The following is a 15684-nucleotide window of genomic DNA, read 5'->3' as shown; positions in this document are numbered from 1 at the left end:
CTTTCATTTAATGATTTTTTCTTGACCACTCAAAATACATCTTTCAAACAACTCATCCATGCACCCTAACTTTCTGTTTTCAGCAATCAAAATCCACCAATCACTGTTACTGCTTCATTAACACAGAAACTCCACAGTTTTTTTCATTTTAAACTCTTATTTTTTCAACTGCCATTTCATTGCCACACTTCATCTGACTGCAGGAGAACCTTCTCTCACCATGTTTTCTGTCTGGATTGTTGGACATAGTTACATCTATTGGGCTCAGAGGTATGCTGAGAACAGGAATTTACCTAACCTCAATTTACAAGATGTGGAAATTAAGTGGTTTGGCCACAGAGGATTAAAATGTCACCAATTGATACCATTGGTGAAAACCTTTATGCATTTGCCAAAACCTGACCTGTTAATTGTGCACTGTGGAGGTAATGATTTGGGCACTTTGACTGGGGTAGGTCTGGAAATGCTTTTAAAGGACACCTTTGAGCAATTGATGGCACTTTTTCCTCAAACTGCCTTGGTATATTCAAATATATGCCAAAGACAGAAATGGAGGTGGTCAAACCAATTTTGTCCACAAATTGAGAAGTTGAGGAAGCATGTAAACAAATCTGTTTCAGCTTACATGAGAGACCATGAAATGGGCTCCCTGTACAACAATAACTTGCGTTACTACATGCAAGATATCTACAGAGGAGATGGAGTTCACTTCTCAGATGAGGGCAACAGAATTTTCATTCTGAATTTAAGACTGTGCATTGGTACCTACTTATAAGTACCTAAATGTACCATAAACCCAAAAGCTCTTCTCAGAGCTACCCTACATCTGATCACTCACAATTATTATTTTACTCTAACATTTTTCACTAATTTTCAACAAAGTACGCTCCCTGGGGCGCTTCCCGGTACGCGAACCGGGAGCTAACCTCGCGAAATTTTTTTAAAAAATGTTTTTTTTCCGCACATATAAGCCTCCTCAGCCACCCTCGGAAAACCTAGGGGGTCAAAATAAGTCTACCGTGCCCCCTTCTACCCATTCTGAACATTATTTGCCCTCCATCTTGTATCTTAATTCGACCGAAACACAAAATGGTGGACTCCCGTAACGCTTAAGGTTCGCGAACCGGGGCGCTCACCAGTTCGCGTACCGGGTCGCTCCCTGGGAAGCGCACCATCAAAAAAGGTGGGAAAGTAGTTTACAGAAAAGCGACTGGAGACAATTTCACCAAATATAGATTAGCTCATACTACATACCAATCCCTACCATTTTCACAAATTTGATTGGAATTCCATTTAGCAATTTAGCCTGTAGACCTCTCTAAATACCCTGAGGTAAATTACTTCTCAAAACACATCTGAAGTGTTGGAATTGACAACCAATTAAAATGTTACTTTCATTTTCTACTTTTTTTACCTGACATTTGATTGGTTATGTACCTGAATATATATAAAGAAAGAGAGAGAAACACAGCCATTTTGACTACTACTTCCTGAACTACATTGCAAGATCATTTTCACTCACAACTAAACTTGTTTTTAGAAGGTGAGATATTATTTTATAAATTTGAAAACATTTTCAGATAGTTATATACTATCCCTCTGTAAGAGTTAGACATTGAGAAAGGCTTCTTTATTATAATTATGGATTGATTTAGGTTTCTGTGGTATAATTATGAATTTACTTAGGCTTCTTCACAGGCACTTTTTAATAGTACTACTTCACGCCTGAAACCATACAGTGCCCATAGATTACTTCTCTGTTATAAACTCACAAGTACCTGTCTGAACTTAAACCCAACAGTGCCCTATCTCTACTGATATATTTATTTTTTATGCAAATTACAGCAATAAAATGGAAGGTGAGCAGAATGTTTCCTTCGAAATTGTTCTGGACAGCAACAATGAACAAGTTATGGAACCCATTGATGACTTAGAATTCATGGATGAGTCACGGGACTATGAATTACTTCAATGTGTAGAATCTGTCGATAATTTACTCCATTATGATGACGGTCAAATGTGGGAACTTATGTTCACTCAACAAGAGGACATATCGGACAGTCAAATGCTAGACGTTCTATTAAATTTTGAAAAACAATCCGAAAAATAAAATTGTATGTAATATTAAAAAATTGTTTGAGTCTTTAATCATTTTTATATGTAATTCATAAACTAGTTAAATGTTAGAAATGTTATTACATTTTGAAACACAATCACAATAATAAATAATTGCTTAAAAAATAAAAAAATTAAAAAATAATCAACAAAACCAACAATCAATTAACATACAGTATTTGAAAAGTCTATCATTCATTTTTCAATATAGTACGCTGCCCAGAACGTTTCCTGGTTCGCGAACCGGGCGCTACCCACGCAAAAAAACAACAAAAAAATTTTTTTTTTTTTTGCCCCGCGGGGCCCTTTTAAAGCCTCCACATTAAACCTAGGGGGTCAGGGAGGATATACTATGCCCCCTTATGGTCATTTCCCCCTTTGTTTTGGCCTCCTCTTGTCTCTCGATCCTACCGAGAGACAAGATGGCGGCCGCTCCGGACTGTTTAGAATGTTGACAGGCACCGGAGAGCCAATCAGCTTCGCTACGCGAAGTTTCGGTACGCGTAAAGTCCGCGAACCGGAGCGCTGCCCGGAGCGCGCTTACAGATATATATATTTTTTTAAACGTTAATTTCTCAAAATCCACTGAAGCACATATATTGAGACCTAGCAAAGGCACATCGGGCTACCAGTCCCTACAATTTTGCCAAGTTTCGTGCAAATCCATTCAGCCGTTCGGGCTAAAAGTGAGGCCAACCGCCCTATGGAAAACTCAATGTTAAAAACACGTTTTGGGACCCCCCTTTTTTCTCGGCCCTCCCTTGACGAACCCCCCCCAAATTTCCAGGGGCTGCTCAGAAACAAAATGTTCCATTTTCCTGAAAATTTCAGCCAATTCTGTCCTCAAACGCCAAAGTTATTCGACATAGAATTTTCAAAAATCCCATAGGGAAAAAATCCTAACTATATATACCTACTGGCGACCTCCAGTAGGTAATATATGTATATGTATATATCTATATATATATTCACTGAAAAAACCATAGGTTATAGACCATATATAGTTAGGAATTAGCATTTACAAAACCTTGAAAATTCACTGAAAAAACCATAGGTTATAGACCATATATAGTTAGGAATTAGCATTTAAAAAACCTTATTTTACTCACACAAAACCATTGAAATTCCATATATAGTTAGTTGCACTAACTATATATCGCGCACCCGCAATCCACTGCTGATCATGTCACATATTACATCATTCATGACATGGTCAGTGACATCACTGATGACATCACTGATGACATCTCAAATGACATCACTGATGACATCACTTATGACATCTCATTTGACATCATTCTTGTGCTAATACGATAAACCTCTTCAGACTCTAATATAACCTTAGATACACTCAGTGTATACAGACACTCACACACTGCCACTGATCCATGGAGTTACTCACACACCCAGTCAGTCATGCAAAGAAACAATCTCACCTCCATTTCTTCAACTATACAGTTAAACACACCTTACTTATTGAAACATATACTAACACATATTTACTCTCTTATACAATCCCTGATACAAGTTCACAATGATCGATACAACCACTCACTCATTCAGTGGCTCTCATGCACAGTTATTTATATATGCCAACTCTCACATGTACTGTGTTTTACATATGTACTTACTATGACATGTAGCATTGAGATATCCATTCACTCATCAATACACTCATGCACACAGTCAACTGCCCATGTAGCTGTTTCCACATGCACTCTTGAACTCATACACCTAGTGAATAAACTGCTCACACATCTATGCATAGAGTCACACACCTTCCAGCCACCCCCACACAAACTCAATCTCCCATAGAAATACTTGGGCAACCAATTAATAACACATATAGCCTCTCGTATAGCTAATGATCAACACATGCAGCAGTTTACAGAACAACAGACATAATGATGCACAAATTAAGACAGTTTAGTCACTAACCCATGCATTCAGTGAGACACATTTAATCACTCACTCATACAGTCAGTCACGCACCTACTAAATCCTTCATCCAGACACTTATACATCCACTCATTCTTCAATATGTAAGACATATTTTAACTTTACAGAAAGATACAGTCACTGGATGTTGTCATCAGTGATTTCATCAGTGATGTCATTTGAGATGTCATCAGTGATGTCATCAGTGATGTCACTGACCATGTCATGAATGATGTAATATGTGACATGATCAGCAGTGGATTGCGGGTGCGCGATATATAGTTAGTGCAACTAACTATATATGGAATTTCAATGGTTTTGTGTGAGTAAAATAAGGTTTTTTAAATGCTAATTCCTAACTATATATGGTCTATAACCTATGGTTTTTTCAGTGAATTTTCAAGGTTTTGTAAATGCTAATTCCTAACTATATATGGTCTATAACCTATGGTTTTTTCAGTGAATTTCAATGGTTTTTTAATAGCAAATATCATAAGCTGTCGAATGTCAAGTACGTGGTAAGTGAAAACATTTTCGTGTTTATGCACACTGATCTGCTTTGAATGGTGCCCCCCCCCCCTCATTTCTATTAGGAGTACTCTCTCTTTGCAGATAGTGAAAGGTAGTTAACGCAGGCCTTTGCCCCCGTTGTAATCCGTCGTGCCTGCTTCTCTCTCCATTTGATTGATTGTTATCCAAGTATTTACTGTTTTAGAATTAGTTCTCTTTGGTTCATTCTCTATTTACAAACAAACACAGAGTCGCAATACTCTGTTTAGTCTTTGCAGATAACGAAAAATCGTGTAAAAAAAAAGAAAAGGAATCGAGCAAAATCAGTAGGCCACTAATGGGATCTCTTTTTGACCTCGCTAAAATAGAAACATTAGGAACAACCCCTCATGACAAATACAAAACTAGTGAGATGAACTGAACTCCACACAATGATGGCTGCAAAACAGCTCGGCTCCGCCACCCACCCCGCCCAAAATAACGATAAAGAACGGCTGCCATGATTGGTTGCGGAATGACCACGACGGAGCTACGAAATGGTGCTGCTCTCATGCTAACCCCAGCTTCAGTCTGAAACATCCAGAAACACTGTAGACTACCAATTCGATCAGTTCCGGTAGCGCCCCAATGTAACCCGGTAGAGAAGAACTAGCCCTCCCCTCTTTGACTGATGGTTCTTGTTGCCTGTCCCTTCTGTTGTCATTTAACAGAACTATTTAGCCTGCTGAAAGGGGTTGTGTTCCGACCGCTGGTTGGTGGAGACATTTTGACTATATTCTGTACCTGCGTTGTCGCATAATGCGTCATATGACGCGCCGCGTTAGCGCATCCGGAAGTCATCCGGGGCGCGCAGCGCGTAACGTAAGCATAACAAGTCATGTGACTTGTTAATAAAACTTTTCATTGGTTCATTTTACTTTTCTTATTGTAATGATGAAAGGCTTGGTCATATGACCTAAAAATTACGCTTTTCATTACTTCCGAACATTATTTTTTCTTAAATATATGTTATAATGTTCCAGGCTAATGTACTTTCCCGGAAATTTTACAACTGTCCTGCAAGTAAAATATATTCTTTTTTCGAGAAAAAGAGCGTTTCTTCGTCCCATGACGGAGCCGTTGAGCAAAAGAGGGTCGACCTGCTGTCTTAGTCGCCGATACGCCTGAATATGAGATTCTTATCGATCACTTTATGTTGCAGGAATAGAAAACACAACAGCCCTTGACCATTTATCTTTACTGCGTTCCTTCGTATTATACCTTTTACCCTTTATGTAATTGGTCTGCTTTATTTCACTTGCCTTTTAATGATTCTAAAACAGTCACTATTATTAAAAACTTTACCAATGTATATACTACTACCATGTTTTCTTTTAAAAACCTTTATTGTGAAAATTTCATTATACAAATACGAGCCTATAACCACGTGGGCCTGCCACAGAGCAAACTGTAATCGTATATGATGAATAGACATTTACACTGTAGAGGAACGTAACGGGCGGGCCATTAGGTTGCAAGAACTAAGGTGTCTAACAGTTACGGAATCGGTGGACGTACATTTTATAATTAAAATACGACAGGGCCAGTTACAATAAAATTATCTAGATATACATTTGCGGGCAAGTACCATGGGTGACGTTAATTCGAACTTTCAACAGTACAGTAATCAATAACACATCAGAACTTAATATCAATAGGGATGTCGAAATATTCAATCAATTCTCGTCCCCGCCCGCCATGTGCTTCAAAACTGCATACGTATCTCGTGATTTCAAGGTTCTGCAACCAGTACACAACAAGGAGTTACGAGTCCCATTTATTCCGGCGCCATTTTGGGCGAGGACGGGCAGGTCCAGGATATAGTCAAAATGTCTCTACCAACCATCGACTATGATGATGTTCATATGCTGTATTTATTAGAGTAACACTCATCTGTCCACATGAAATTAATTTGCCACAATCTAAACATGTCATTTTAATCTTTCCAAAGTTCTTCTAAATATTTGGGACCGTTTCCCTTGCCTCTGAAGCTCTCAGTGCCACTTCTTTGATGAATGTACTAGCAGGTCAGGGGTTCTCCTCCAAATCTCTCTTTTATGCAGCACTATAATTAATTGGTGCCACCTCTCCATATGACGATGCATGGTATAGTTACCACAACTATATTTTTTTTCGGTTCCTCTGGAGAGTTCATCGTGGCAGATGAAGCGTGTAACGTACCGGGCATTTACCTTTTTTTGCATGTACAGGAAAGGAAAAAAAAATCGAGTGTCCGAGTTCTAAGGTGTCCCAGGGCCATTTTAGTGGACCAGGCCCAAATCCAAAGAACAGGCCGCCATTTTGAGAGTCCTCTTGCAGCCGCCTGTCGCTGTAGCATCAAGAGCAGCCGAAACTCAGCTGAATGGCAACTGAAACGGTAAAGGGGCGCCCCACTACAGCAGACGAGCCTCCACCTAGGAAGGCCCATTCACGCCGGCTCCCCCCCCCTTCGGGCACCCCATGCCGTTATTCGGAGCAGTATTGTAGGATGGCCACACCAGTGCGGCAACTTGCTAGACATCACCTCGGTGGTAACCGAATCTCAACGCCTTGTGGTGTCTTCTATTCAAAAAACATTGTTATGCTGCCTTCGACCTATTCGCCGCAAGTGCGCACACAACTCAACTGCATAGCTTGCTAGACACCACCTCGGTGCCATCCGGATCTTGGAATGTCAGCACCTTTTGGTGTCTTCTCTTCAGAAAATATTGTTGCGCTGCCTTTGGCCCCATTCGCACATCAGTCCGCTACTGACGCCATCTCACAGGCTAATGGGGCGCCTCACGCCGACTTTCAGCATTGTAGAATGACCACACCAGTACAGCAACTTGCTAGACATCACCTCGGTGCCATCCGGATCTCGGCGCCCCACTGCAGATGAAGTGCCTCTCAACTATGAAACCACCACGGTGACATCCGGATCTTGGCGCGTTGTGCTGCCTTCGGCCTATTCGCACATCGGTCCGCTACTGACGCCATCTCACAGGCTAATGGGGCGACCCACGCCGAGTTTCAGCATTGTAGGATGACCACACCAGTACAGCAACTTGCTAGACATCACCTCGGTGCCATCCGAATCTTGGCATCTCAACGCCTAGTGGTATCTTCCATACAAAAAATATTGTTACGCTGCCTTTGGCCCCATTCGCACATCAGTCCGCAACTTAGACATCACCTCGGTGCCATCCGGATCTTGGCATCTCAGCGCCTTGTGGTGTCAGTCAGAAAATATTGTTGCGCTGCCTTTGGCCCCATTCGCACATCGGTCCGCTACTGACGCCATCTCACAGGCCAACGGGGCGCCCCACGCCGACTTTCAACATTGTAGGATGGCCACAGAAGTGCGACAACTTACTAGACACCACCTCGGTGCCATCCGGATCTTGGCGCGTTGTGCTGCCTTCGGCCTATTCGCACATCGGTCCGCTACTGACGCCATCTCACAGGCCGACGGGGCGCCCCACGCCGACTTTCAGCATTGTTGGATGGCCACACCAGTGCGGCAACTTACTAGACACCACCTCGGTGCCATCCGGATCTTGGCGCGTTGTGCTGCCTTCGGCCTATTCGCACATCGGTCCGCTACTGACGCAAACTCACAGGCCAACGGGGCGCCCCACGCCGACTTTCAGCATTGTAGGATGGCCACACCAGTGCGGCAACTTACTAGACACCACCTCTGTGCCATCCGGATCTTGGCGCGTTGTGCTGCCTTCGGCCTATTCGCACATCGGTCCGCTACTGACGCAAACTCACAGGCCAACGGGGCGCCCCACGCCGACTTTCAGCATTGTAGGATGGCCACACCAGTGCTGCAACTTGCTGGACACCACCTCGGTGCCATCCGGATCTTGGCGCGTTGTATTGCCTTCGGCCTATTCGCACATCGGTCCGCTACTGACGCCGCCTCACGTGCCAACGTATTTTCTCCGCATTTTATACCCTATGCCGCATAACAGGTCATGTGACTTGTTTATAAAACTTTTCATTGGTTCATTTTACTTTTGGTTTCCTAATGATGGAAGGCTTGATCATGTGACCTAAAAACAACACTTTTCATTGGATGAAAACTTTTTTTTTTTTCCAAACGATGAAAGCCCCACCTTGTTTCTGGATGTTTCAGACTAAACTGGCGTCAGCATGAGAGCACCACCATCTCGTAGCTCCGTCGTGGTCATTCCGCGAGCAATCATGGCAGCCGCTCCCCACCAGAAGCCTGCAGGAGTCGGGGCCCCCAAAACTTTTGATGAATTCTCAAGGCGGAGGGGACGCTTTCGAGAATGGGGTCCAAGACCTAGCAGACAAGCGTCCGATTTCCAAGGTGTCCCAGGGCCATTTCAGTGGACCAGGCCCAAAAAGGAAAGAGCCTGCCGCCATTTTGAGAGTCCTGTGACAGCCGCCTATCGCTGCACCGCAAGAGTGGGCGCAACTCAGCTGAATTGCGGCTTTTGACACAGTGGACCAAAAACGGACGGAATGGCAACTGAAACGGTAAAGGGGCGCCCCACTACAACAGATGACACTCCACCTGGAGAGGCCCGTTCACGCCGCCTCCCCCGAGGCGCCCCACGCCGTTATTCGGAGCAGCATTGTAGGATACCAAAACCAGTGCGGCAACTTACTGGACATCACCTTGGTGCCATCGTTCTGCTGCCTTGGAACTATTCGCACAACAGTTTGCTACTGATGACCCACCCCCCGCGACGCCCCACGCCGTTATTTGCTGGGTGGCAACTTACTAGACATCACTTTCGTGTCATCTAGATTTCGGCGCGTTCTGCTGCCTTGGAACTATTCGCACAACAGTTTGCTACTGATGACCCACCCCCCGCGACGCCCCACGCCGGAAATCTGGACGTTGTGCTGCGTTGGGACTATTCGCACAGCCGACCGCTACTTCGTTGTTTTTCCCTAAAAAATTTTATATGTTATTACTATTTTTGTTTTCTTGTATATATTTATAAATTATTAAAGTTTTATAATCTTACTACTTTGTCGGAGTGGTATATATTTTTAATGTGACACATAATTGTAAAAACTTTGATGTACAAAGAGTCATCCCTGGAATCTTCCGCTTCACGCTCGGTCCCCTCCCCAATCACAATACAGGATGGTTTTCAGATAATAGCAACGCTTCTGCTGTGACGGATCTCATCGAGTGTGGGCCTTGATCTACTATAACTCCTTTGAAGAGGGGTGATTCTTTACAGCTGTGGCCATAAACTACATCTGCAGGGCTAGCTGATAGCCTAGGACCGGCCTGGACAATCGGACACAGAGGAAAAGGAGTGTCAGAGGGTGCGGTAGTGAATAGGGCGAAAGGGAGGTGTCGGGCGGGCACAGGGTGTGATTCTCAGGGAAGAGCAGCGCAGATGGGGGGAGGTTTATTACCCATGCATAAGACAGAGAGCGGGGGTGACCACTGCCTGGGTGAGATGCTTGCGAGGGTGGGGAGCCATGCTAAGGATCTACAGCGTGCACAGAGTGGGTCTGGTCAAGGCATCTAAAATGGCTGCCATGCACGACAAAAGTGTGGCATTTGAAAAAAGACAAGATGGCGCAGACAATGTTTTTCAACACTTCCTGATTTCCTTCGAATCGAACGTTAACAGACGTTGGGGCATATTACCAAAGTTAAGCGATATTTATCCCTAACGATGCATTGCAAAGATTTTTTTACCGTCAGAAATTATCGCAGATAAACCTTGCTATTATCAAGGTTTATCGCAAATACGATAAAAAACGACCGCAATGCATTAATATCGCTGAAAACTCAGCGATATTCATGCATTACCGAGCTAATGCTCTTAGCCATGTTATCCACCTCCCATTGGATAACATGGCTAAGAACTGCTCAGGGCAGCTGTTACTTTTTGGAGATATTCGCGCTTATCTCGAATATTTCCAAAAGTTGATAATAGGAGATAGCGATGTTAGCGACTGTTTCCAGTCGCTAACATCTTGGCATGCCCACTTTGCATGTCATTAGTGATAAATATCACTCACATGCAAAGTGGGGCCCAAGATGGTCGCTATCTCCTACTAGCCGTCGCTAACTGGTATTAGCAACAGCTAGGTAATACAGATATAATTTTATCTCCGCGAAGCGGAGCGCTGTTACAGATATATATCTTGTTTTTGAACGTTAATTTCTCAAAATGCACTGAAGCACATATATTGAGACCTAGCAAAGGCACATCGGGCTACCAGTCCCTAATATTTTACCAAGTTTCGTGCAAATCCATTCAGCCGTTCGATTATTATTATTATTTATTTTTTTTGCCCCGCGGGGCCCTTTTAAAACCTCCACATCAAACCTAGGGGGTCAGCGAGGATCTACTATGCCCCCTTATGGTCATTTGCCCCTTCGCTTTGGCCTCCTCTTGTCTCTCGATCCTACCGAGAGACAAGATGGCGGCCGCTACGTACTGTTTGGAATGTTTACAGACACCGGAGAGCCAATCAGCTTCGCTTCGCAAAGCTCCGTAACGCGAAAAGTACGCGAAGCGGTGCGCTGTTACAGATATATATCTTTTTTTGAACGTTAATTTCTCAAAATCCACTGAAGCACATATATTGAGACCTAGCAAAGGCACATCGGGCTACCAGTCCCTACAATTTTGCCAAGTTTCGTGCAAATCCATTCAGCCGTTCGATTATTATTATTATTTATTTTTTTTGCCCCGCGGGGCCCTTTTAAAACCTCCACATCAAACCTAGGGGGTCAGCGAGGATCTACTATTCCCCCTTATGGTCATTTGCCCCTTCGCTTTGGCCTCCTCTTGTCTCTCGATCCTACCGAGAGACAAGATGGCGGCCGCTACGGACTGTTTGGAATGTTGACAGACGCCGGAGAACCAATCAGCTTCGCTTCACAAAGCTCCGTTGCGCGAAAAGTACGCGTCCTGGAGCGCTGCCCGGTCCGCTGTTACAGATATATATCTTTTTTTAAACGTTAATTTCTCAAAATCCACTGTAGCACATATATTGAGACCTACAAAAGGCACATCGGGCTACCAGTCCCTACAATTTTGCCAAGTTTCGTGCAAATCCATTCAGCCGTTCGGGCTAAAAGTGAGGCCAACCGCCCTATGGAAAACTCAATGTTAAAAACACGTTTTGGGACCCCCCTTTTTTCTCAACCCCCCCTGGACGAACCCCCCCCCAATTTTCAGGGGCTGCTCAGAAACAAAATGTGCCATTTTCCTGAAAATTTCAGCCAATTCCGTCCACAAACGCCAAAGTTATTAGACATAGAATTTTCAAAAATCCCATAGAGAAAAAATCCTAACTATATATACCTACTGGCGACCGCCAGTAGGTAATATATATACATATATATTTATACAAGTTGTGGCTAAGTGCTGTAGTTTTACACTGCAAATGTGTACTTGCTATGTGAATCTGTTTAACTAAGGGGCTGAGTCCCTATTTTCTGAACTAGCAAGAAAGATTTTAAATGTAATCACTGCGAGACCTACTTTGGCCTGTATTTCAGCAAACTGTTTTATCTCAAATGAAACGCATATAAGAAATGTACCGGAATCCAGACGCTTTTCTACTGCTTTGAATTATTACCAGAACCATTCCAGATTGTCTGTGCCCTATTCATCAAAGAGGCCACAGGTAATGAATGTATATGTAAGCACTATAATGGATTCTGAAGCGTGCAAGTCAGCATTTATTTTAAAGCTGAGGTGTTCCAATAAAAGTTAATATAACTGCATGGATAGATACTAGTTATCATGGCATAATGTGTAGTTTCTGCTCTCTCACAATGCAGGGGCTTGTCCATGTCATTTTCACTTGTGCTGCACTAGCCTCCTTTAGCAGGACATTTCTTTGACAGTTATATATTAAGGGGAATCAATGTCAGAATAATTTAATATTTTACAACTTAGCATGTGCTGCAAACTGAAAAAATACATAATAATGTTGTGAATCATCTTCATCAAGGTAGAAATATGTATGGGCACTTGGCATATAAATTCTGCTAGGAACGCATTCATTTTGCCTACTTATTTTATTCCTTTTCAAGTCTGACTACAGACAGCTTTAGCTGTCTATAAAGACATAATGTCACAACATCACACACTTCCCACCACACAACATATACACATAGAGACAATGTCAATTACTTTTGGTCGGCCCTCTTCACCTATTGGATCATTTAAATAAGTTGTCCTCGCTATAGTTCTTAGGAAAGAACCAGCAGTTTGGTGGATGTCTGCCTTTCTGTCGGAGGCCATGCAAGTATTGGGTTTTGGAGGGCTACTACAGTGTGTCCACAACACAACCCTTTTGTACTGCTCCGATCGGCTTGTATCCTTGGCCTACTGGTACTGGTTCCTTCTCCTCACGCACCATGATGATGAAGCCTGTGTCCGCGGCTGCCAGGATCCATACTTGTTACAATCATTCAAACATGGCTACAAGGCATGAGCATTGTGTGACTCGCGCAGTCTGCATTTCTGGAGCCTGTTGGCATCTCCTTCCAAAGAATACTTTCAAGTAATCACTTTTAGAATGCCATTGCTGGGACAATACTGCTTATCTGCAGACGAAGAAGCACTGAGCTGCAGGTGAGCTGTGTCACTTTGGGTATGATGTGAAGGAACATCGTTCATGCAATGTATTGTAGTGTAGTTCCAATATTCCCAATAGGCTCTGCGCATTGGAATAATATCTTCAATAGTATAGACGTAGGACTGAGGTTAACTAGGCCTTCTACTGACGATATTAGACTTAAGTTTTGTGTGCCAGCTAGCTCAGAGTTCACTAGAAACTTTCTCGAATAGGCGAGGAGGAGTTTAACCTCCCTGGATAGACAAGAAGGGATTTAGTTTCTGACAACCATAGAACATGACAACTTTGCTCTCCCTGATCAAGAGTATATATCTAGAGTCGTGTGAAAACAAAAGACAGCTATTTTACTCAGTCAATACGTGCATACTTAGTTTCACCAGATTGTAGAGAAAAGAAGAGACGGGCGTTTTCAATAAAAGGTGTTATTTATTGATCAGTCTCTTTTCTCATACAAGAGAAATGAATCGCTACAATTGTAATACTTATGGTTAAGTAAAATGTATACAGTAAAAGCAGGAGTATAAAATAATACTGTAAAAGCATTGATATGGTTTCTTAGCCATAAGTTACTTTAAAATGGATAAAAGATATACATACATATATACATTGACTAATCGTACTTAACTGGTGCTTCTAACTACGCCTACCCCGGTGTACCTGACCTGAGCCTAATACATGGGAGGGAGTAAGTAAGTAGCAGTTTAAGTTAAGTTTGTTTTGCCAAGAGTCTGACTCAAGAATTCTCTATAAGGGGTTAGTCAGTTCAGTACCTGGGATTTAGAAGGCAGGAGGGCTGGTATCTCTTTCTCAGGACTCGGTATCCCAGTTACCCGCGAGGGCAAGCTGGAAACGCTGGAGGCTGGATTCCTCGGCAAGAGGAAAGGCAGCGTTTTTCCTCAGCGCATCAAAAAAGGGAGGGGCAGCGTCCGTGGGCTCTCGCATCAGCTGGGCTCTCCGGCAAGTAGTCGCTGCTCCAAGCTCATCACCACCGTGTCTTTACTTAGGGCAGTGTCGGTATATTTATACCTGAGAGGTGCCGGGTTTGACGTAAGGATGGACATAAGACGTCAATTAAGAACTGGTCGTTCTTACATTCTTTACAGGAGTTCTCGAACGAAATCAAAACAATAGCAGCGGGGATTTCCCAGGTTTGCTGGAGGCTTGGTTTGTTTAGAGAACTCGGTGTGCTTTCTAGGGGGCTGGAGGAATAGTGCTTGCTTAATGTGACAGCATGCGCTATGACTAATTTATGAAACGGGTTTCTGTGCCGTTGTATGGATATTAGTGATTTATAACCGGACAAGGGTCAGAAATTGGAGTATCGATACAGGTCCCTAGATAAACACACTACACCCACTCCACGAATTCATGTCCATATTTACTAATCTAAGCAATAGTAAAACATAACTAATAGTGCATGTGTATACCGAACCACCCCAAAATACATTTTTTGCATTTGAAAAATGGCATATTCGAAATACACTAAAATGAGTATAGGTACTGTATGCATTCAAGCAGTGTAATCATTCAAAAAGGATGCACGTTTTATATCAGCATGAATGATTTGCGAAAATAACACATGGAATGGCTCTTAATACAGAAGAAAAAGTGCGAGACCACTCCATCACATATAAACACAACTACTTGTAAATATGCTAGAGGCTGAGGTAATGTATTGTCTCTAGAGTTCCTAAAAATAGAAGCTCTGTTCTCTAAGAATAGTTCTACTTTAAGCAGAAGATAAGTGCCAAAAAAGGTAAATATTTTGGATTTGGGAAAAAAACTAATCGTTTTCAGGGGAAGAAGGAAAAAATTGTCAGTAGCTTTTGTTTTTAAAGCCGAAGGCCAAATTCAGAGTTCAGGGAACGCTGTGTGCTCGATTGCTTAAAGTTATTCTTTCTGTTCCGGGGAAAACATCATGTCAGACAGATTTTCAAAAAAGCAGTTTACCGCTTCAGGTGAAAGTTCGACCAAGTTGGAAAATGTCGCTACCATGCAGTCGTTCGCATGTTCGCTTTCAGTGATGTTTCGATCAGCATTGCTTACTGAAGGTCGTACCTGTTTTACGCTGCTCTCATCTTGTACTTCACTACCCTTCAATCGTAGTGGTGAAGTCTCCACGAATGCCGTCATCAGGATAGGTAGCCGCTGGGGACAGCACAATGCATGAGCCTTTACTGGACCCAACAAAGTATCTGCATCCAATGGTACTTCTGATTGTAGTGTAAGACATGTGTCCAACACTCATTCCTTGCCGCATAGCATGCATCTCAATACAGGTAAGACACAATTCTGCCATATGGGTCTGAACGAAACAAACCAGGTCATATTCAGATCTCTTAGCCGGGCTAATCCAAGGACTTTAGTTATGCGGTCCCGATAGCGTATAGCTAGGATCGTTTCTTCCATTGTTGCTGTAGTCTTGTCTGTGACATGGCTTGCCATAACGAAGCAGGAGTAGCAAAAATAAGATGCCTGCTACGAGTCCCAACAGGA

Source organism: Lissotriton helveticus, chromosome 4_1 (assembly GCF_964261635.1).
Source record: "Lissotriton helveticus chromosome 4_1, aLisHel1.1, whole genome shotgun sequence".
Taxonomy (NCBI): domain Eukaryota; kingdom Metazoa; phylum Chordata; class Amphibia; order Caudata; family Salamandridae; genus Lissotriton; species Lissotriton helveticus.
Note: the sequence above shows the minus strand (reverse complement) of the source record.